This window comes from Ranitomeya imitator, chromosome 3 (assembly GCF_032444005.1).
Source record: "Ranitomeya imitator isolate aRanImi1 chromosome 3, aRanImi1.pri, whole genome shotgun sequence".
NCBI classification, from domain to species: Eukaryota; Metazoa; Chordata; class Amphibia; order Anura; family Dendrobatidae; genus Ranitomeya; species Ranitomeya imitator.
Genome location: NC_091284.1, coordinates 189,279,677 through 189,287,583, shown reverse-complemented (window position 1 = coordinate 189,287,583; position 7,907 = coordinate 189,279,677).

Sequence of the window (7,907 nt, the reverse complement as noted above, 5' to 3'; positions counted from 1 at the left end):
TTGGTTTGTCCCGATGTTTTATATTGACATTGTATATTCTTGTTGTCTAGTACTGTATATTTATGTTAAGTATTTTTCTGCTTCTGAAATGTATAGACTGTAGTAATATAGGGAAAGTGCAGTGTTCCTGTCTGGCCACTAGATGGGTGCACAATAAACATAGTATAGTAGGAATAAGGAAACCAGTATGTAGATAGTTAAACATAGGAGGGGCATGGTGGTTAAGACAGAGAGAACTTCCTGACAGGAGTTAGTTGGGACCAGGGCGCCCATTAGGTCAGATGGGCTGGCTAGCCCTGGGTTACATCATGCCACGCAACGTTAGAAGAAGTTAAGGGCCCAGCCATATAGCATCTCTGGGCAGAACCTCATCAGAAGAAGCAACAGCAACAGTGCTAGCGGTGCAGTCTTAGTGGTACTGCAGTTGCTAGAAAAGGCTAAGCAGTACGGGCAGGTCGCTCATCATTTGGCAGCTTATTGGGTGGGCTGGCGCCCTCAGAACTGGGGCAAAATGCAGAATGGCTGAGGAAGTCCCCAAACGGAGTAAGGCTGAGCGGAGAGGATGCTGAGGGATCGAAAGGTATGGTCCATTCTGGAAGCGAGCTTATGGACAGAGAGAGGAGGACAGGGACAGGAGAGGAGCTGCACATTGTGAAAACTGATGCTGATGCTGGTAAGAATGTGGATATGCTGTGTAAGGAACTCAGTAAAGCAGTTGTTGTTAAAGTTGAGCTGGACCGTGACTCTCTTTGTGTGATACCAATGAGCAGGAACCTTCAGCAGTCCAGAGAGGAACCTGATGGCACAGAGACCCAGAACGCAGATATGCCGAGGGACAGGCACTATTGTACTGTGGGAAGAGGCCAGGGTGTGATACAGGGATTACTCTCAGCCATGACTACCACCCTGGCCCACCCCAACAAGTGTTTATGTGGTGCCCCAAGGTCCTGGTCATCACAGTAGCATTGCTTTCCTCAGGGGGAGAGTGATGTTACACTTGGAGGCAAGGATGGATAACTGTCACCAGGTAAACACAAGCATGCAACGCATTCACACTCCAGGCCACCAAGGGGAGCTTTTGATCCTATTTACTAGGTGACTCCCCCTATATATATGATAGTTTTGGTGGGAAAGGGAGAGAACAGTTCTTGCCAGGAAACAGACTGGGTCAGTCTGAGGCAGAAGAGGGTTTATGAAGCTGTGTAGCCACAGTGCAGCAGCTCCTGGAAAGAGACTTACAGAATGGTGAACATATTGCAGAGAGCGTGTAGGAGAGCGAAGCACAGGAGAGGATACCAGTGGGAGACCAGCCAGGAGCAGGCTGCCTCCTTCTGAGGCGCAGAGACTGGTAGCCGGAACACCGAGGTTGTAAGGAACTCTACGACTTACATCAGAGACCGTCAAGACAGCTGAACTTCGCATTACCTGTCCACCTTAATACCCAGGAGACACGGTGACACATTTAGAGCCCGGGGCGTGCTAGAGTCCCTATAAACAGACTCAAGTCACCAGTCATACGGGTTATGTCCTATCCTATACGTGGAACAGACAGAGAGAACATCTGTGAGGACCTTATCTGAAGCCATAGGCAGTAAGGGACTACAACACCACGGCGCTAGAGGAAGGCCTTGATTTCCAGCTGGATAAGGGGACTCCTAACTTGCCTCCAAGCCGGCGGGACCCTGCCTGCCCTGTGATCTGGGGCCCTGGACTGTGACTGCTGAAGTCATCAGTAAACAAGGTAAAGAGACTGCAACCTGTGTCCTTGTTCTTTACTGCGTCATTCACCATCTTCCATCTACACACCGGGAGCCCTGGGGATATACTTCACCTGTGGAAAGTTATACCATCTAGCTGCCATAACATCACCCCAGAGGACCCCTTAAAGCAGCGTCGGTCCCCACTAACTGAATACCACAGGTGGCGTCATGAACATAAACTTTATTCCCTTTAAAGACCTTTCTCTTTTACATGGGCGACCAGGGTCACGGATCGGGTTGCCACCATGACATCCCCCTGTGAAACACTGGACCCGGTACCGAGTACCCCATGGCCCTGGCAGGGCAACTTATTTACATCTAACTGGAGGAAAAAACAGATGATCTGAGAGCGTGCCACATGTCAGAACGACCCACATCAATCTGGTATTTGTTATGTATCCTGTAGACAACCCCTTTAAGGTCTATCCGAACACAGCTTAGTGAAAATACATTCGCAAATGGGCCCAGTAGCATGCAGAATCAGACATCTGATTCATGAAACTGACTTCTAATACAAAAAGAAGTTGTAGGAAATGTTTCCAGGATTGCATCTATGGAAAATAGCCACTGCAATACCACGATAAAAACCCACAAGTAGAGTTGTACTTCTGTTTCTCACTGCAGTTACATTAGTCATGATGGAGCCAGTGAGAAAAAGAAAAAAGCACAAATCTAACACAAACAGGGCATGCTGTAATTTTTATGCAATCTCGTTCACAACAATGCAACCTGGCCAGTGTGAAAATACTTTTTGGAGACTAACCACATGCGGTCTAATGCTTTGGTGCTGAATGTAGCTTTCACCAGTTAGAAGTTGGATAATCCCAATGTTTCAATTCTGTCTGTAGAGAGAAAAGAGTTTACTATCCTCAAGAATAAGTTTTTTTTTTATGTACAGGCATACAACACAATTAAAAAAGATGTGTTTTTGATGAATAATTTGTAATGCATATGTGGGTCCAGTCGCCACAGAGATACTGCACATCAGCCAGAGGTGTGGCACTTTGCTCTCAGGTAAGGAGGGGGGCACTACCCGAGACCCACACTAGCATCCAACACCACACCACTCCAGGCCAGGGGATCTAGGCGGACCCTATTGAGGGAGAGCCCCATCTCAGGCTGGAGGGGGAACTAGGTAGAGGGGGTTGGTGGAGAGAGTGACAGTTAGAGGACTTGTCATGGAAACAAGAGGGAGGAGTTAGTCAGTTAGAGAGTTGGTGGGGAGGAGTTGAGGAAAGCAGACGTGAAGGAAGGAGCTCCTGAGAGAAAGGGTCCTAGGGGCCTGGGAAGTGAGGAATCCACCCATGGCACCCAAATTCACGCTGACTGTAGTCGGGTGGAAGGACCAGGTCGCAGTGGGGGGGGACCGGCCCCCAGACTAGTGGAGAACTGCAAGACTCAGTTAGCAAACCGGAGGCTGTGGTATCTGTAAGTGCCACTTCCACACACATTCGCTGAAAAGGCAGCCACATAGAATCAAGGGGACCAGGAGAAGGTCGCCCAACAGGACCCAAGGCTGCTGGCTTGGGACACTGTGTGTGTGTGTGAGGTGCAGGGCAGGAGGGCAAAACCAGCACAGAGAGACAGCCAGGGAAGGTACACAAGAAAAGAGAGTCTCGGAAAAGTGCACCCAAATTATCTGAGAGCTGGCTGGATCACATACCAGGAGGACACGGCACCCGACTGGTGATTGTACTTAAGAACTGTGAGTAAAGTGTGAAAACTGCACCATGCTGTGTCCTCCGAATTATTACTGCACCACCTGCCCTGCACTACAACATTCAGCATTATTGACTTTAACACTTTAACTGCCCTGGGGCCTTGTTCTACCAGTGGAGAGCTGTAACATCTGTGCTGCGTCACCAATTGCCCCAGTGGACCTGAACCGCAGCATCGGCAATTTTCCTTATTACTGAACACCACGGGTGGCATCACAAACTAATCCCCTATAAAATTTATTTCCTTTACCCTTCATTTCAATTTTATTGGATGCCCAGGGCCATGGACCATGTCACTGTTGCCCTGACAACCCCCAGAAGAACCGTCGGACCCGGGCCGAGTACCCCAAGGCCCTGGCGGGCGCTTCACATATGTTTAAATAAAATACAAGATGACAAGTTCAGTAATGGAATTATTCACCTAGAAAAATGTCTGCTATTATCAAAAAACTATGTCATGTCTGTAGTGTGACTAGTATTGCAGCTCAGCCATATTCACTTGAATATGAGCAATTAGAAAGCTATAAATACTTTGTGACCTGAAAAATGTACAACACTAATTTTGAAAAATTTGAACTTTTGTGTAGAATGTAAAGGGGAAAAAAAGAATGCAATGATTTAGTAATCACTTATTGACATATATTACACAACAGAACATAGCTCACATATAAGAATGTAAAGCATGCCATTTTAATTGAAACAATAACTCATTTAAAAATTGACAGCAGTAACATATCTCAAAAAAATTGGGACAGGGTTAGCAAAAGGCTGGTAAGTAAGTGATACTAATGAAAAACAGTTGAAGGGTCAATGTTCAACTAACTAACATGACCCTATAAAAAAGCATGTAAGAGAGGCAGAGTCTCTCAGAAGCAATGATGGTTGGGGTACATCAATCTGTGAACAATTGCATCCAAAAACTGAGAAACAATTCCTGAAACATGTTCCTCAACATAAAATTGGAAAGACAATAAATATTCCACCAACAACTGTACATAGCAATAGCAAATAAATGAGCAGGAACATAATTTGGTATACGTGCAATGTGTAAGAGCAAGTTCACATTATGGTCATTTAACAGACAAAACCTAAGATAAAAACAAGTTTAGAATACATAATATTATAAAAATGGTGCCAGAAATTTTGAGAGAAATCCATGTCCACAAGGGTCAAACCCGACGGCCAATAATAGATGCTCATGAGCTATGAACCCGCAGGAGCACTACATTAAAACAGACATGATTCAGTTGAGCAAATCACTGCACGATCCCAGGAATAGTTCCAGAAATCATTGTCTGTGAACACAGTTTGTTGTGACATCCACAAATGCAAGTTAAAACTCTATCATGCAAAAAAAGAAGCCATATATCAACACAATTCAGAAACGCTGCTATCTTTTCTGGGCCAAAGCTAGTTTTAAATAGAGGCAAAATGAAAAAGTGTTTCATAGGCCGATGAGTTAAAATTTGAAATTATATATTTATACCACAGAAGCGGTGTCCTGGGTACTCTAGACGAGAGGGACCATCCAGCTTGTTATCAGCGCACAGTTCAAAAGCTGGCATCTCTGTAGGCATTATATAGAGGTTTTAGAACAACATATACTCCCATCCAGACAATGTCGATGTCAGGAAAGGCCTTGCATATTTCAGCAAGAAAATTCTAAGCCACATACTGCATCCATCAGAACATCATGGCTTCCCAGCAGAAGAGCTCAGGTGATGACCTGGCCACCTGCAGTCCAGACTTTTCACCAATAGAAAAGATTTGGTGCAATATAAAATGAAAACTCCGGCAAACGTGAGACTGTTGAGCAGTGAATCCTACCTCAGACAAGAATGGGACAACATTCCTATCCCAAAACTCCAGTAATTGGGCTCCTAATGTCCAACACAGTTACAGACTCGCAAAAAGAAGAGGGAATCCTGCACAACGGTCAACATAGTCCTGTCCCAACTTTTTTGAGATGTGTTGCTGCTAACAGTTTCTAAATTAGTTACTGTAATTTCTTAAAATGAAATGCAAAATGTCTAACTTTCATCTTCTGCGTCCTATGTTCTGTTGTGAATAAAATATGCCTACTAGAGATTTCCACATCATTGCATTCTTCTTTTCTTTTACATTTTACACAGTGTACAAATATTTAAGTAATTGGGGTTGTATATACAGTAACTAGTATAAAATGTACGTAATAAACCACAATTTGGACCAAGCAAGAAATAGTCTATGTCTCTTTTGAAAGATCGTAGAGGAATGTAGTAATAATGTCTACTAGATGCATCATATTCATAGGAAATTGGCCAACCTGAGCACTTCTGACAAATTCTAGCAACTATTAATCTTCCTGTGTCAGCAAAGCAAGTAACAATATTCTTGGTATTACATAATTCGGATATATCCGATCTCTTCCTTGAGCATTAAGTTGTTTGGTAATAACCCGCTCGTTAGGTATTTTAAAACAGTGAGTACAAGCAAACTTTTTCATTTGTTGTGTATCACTACGTTTCCACATTTAGATTGCATGATATCCTATCAATTTTATATCTTTTCATACATGCTATCCATGCATTTATATACTGTATGTACACTTCTAATATTGATTTGACTCCATATATATTTATTTTTTTTTACTTCAGGTGACCCTCTTGAAAACAGGAACTGTTGGTAAATTTTCTTAAAAATTCTAAAAAAAATAGGGTATTTTATGCTGCTCAGTAACACAGTAGACTTAGCTTTCGATTCAAGTTTCTGTAGGTTATGAGTATTAGTGACTTATAAACTGATGTCATATATACAGTACAGTGCATAGACCCCGATTTTTAAGACTGGAGGTGTTCACGCCAATCTTGAATAAGAGATTTGCTCTTGTTTCAAGAAGAGGAACACACCTCATAATGAGTCGGAGTCTGTGTATGCCTCACCACAAATCTTATTCCAGTCCCTGCTAGAGTAAGATTTGTGGCATAGCTAATGTCGCCACTTGTCATTAATTTGACGAACGGTGGGTGCCACTACTTCCCTGTACCAGCCCAGCTCTACCAATTCATGAAAGCTGGGCAAAAATTACGTGAGAACACCAAAAAAGTCACAAAATTTGAGTACTGACTCAAGTTATACCAAAATTATGCAACTTTTCAAACATTTTACACCAGGGCTATCATTTATTCTTACTTCTAACTATTTAACCTTTCAAAAGGACATGCACCTTCCTCCCTGTGGTACTGCGATGAGTATGAAGTTCCCACCGACTTGTGGTAATCTAGTCATATTGCAGAAGTATGAATATGTATACATTTTAGTCCATGGAATTAGAATTAGAAAACACATTCAACAATAATCTAGAAACCAAAACCTCACACCATAATGGACAGGCAACAGAATGTATTGTTTAAAATATATATATTATTTATATCACCAAATTCAATGTTTTTACAAAAAGTTATTATAACGATGCCTCCTGTCTAAAACACATCAAATGTGGTCCATAATTTACGAGTGACATATACTATATAACAGATCGCAATCATGCCTAAGGTAATGTCCCTCTTACCACTACTGTTAGAATCATCTACTATATAATTGTCTAAGGGTCACTTCCGACTGTCTGTCTGTCCTTCTGTCACGGTTATTCATTTGCTGATTGGTCTCGGCAGCTGCCGGTCATGGCTGCCGCGACCAATCAGTGACAGGCAGAGTCCGATTAGTCCCTCCCCTACTCCCCTGCACTCACTGCCCGGCGCCCGCTCCATAATCCCCTCCACTCACTGCTCACACAGGGTTAATGGCAGCGGTAACAGCCCGCGGTGTAACGCACTCTGTTACAGCTGCTATTAACCCTGTGTGTCCCCAACTATTTACTATTGATGCTGCCTATGCAGCATCAATAGTAAAAATATGTCATGTTAAAAATAATAAAATAAACAAAAAACCTGCTATACTCACCCTCCGCCGCCTTTCCCACTCCTCGCGACGCTCCCGGGACCGCTCCATTGCAAGCGGCAGCTTGGGCTGGTGTGCGACAACGACCTGCCGTGATGTCACGGTCATGTGACCGCGACGTCATCACAGGTCCTGCTCATAACGGCCCTGGGACTGGAAGCTGCAGCTTGCAATGGAGCGGTCCCGGGAGTGGGAAAGGCGGCGGATGGTAAGTATAGCAGGACTTCAACGGGCCTTCGGAAGGTGAGTATATGTTTATTTTTTTTAAGTCTCTATACTATATGGCTCTATGCTGTATACTCCGTTGCTGTGCAATATACTACGTGCCTGGGCAATATACTACGTGACTGGGCAATATACTATGTGGCTCTGCTATATACTATGTGGCTGGGCAATATACTACGTCACTAGGCAATATACTACATGGCTGGGCAATATACTATGTGGCTGGGCAATATACTACGTGACTGGGCAATATACTACGTCGCTG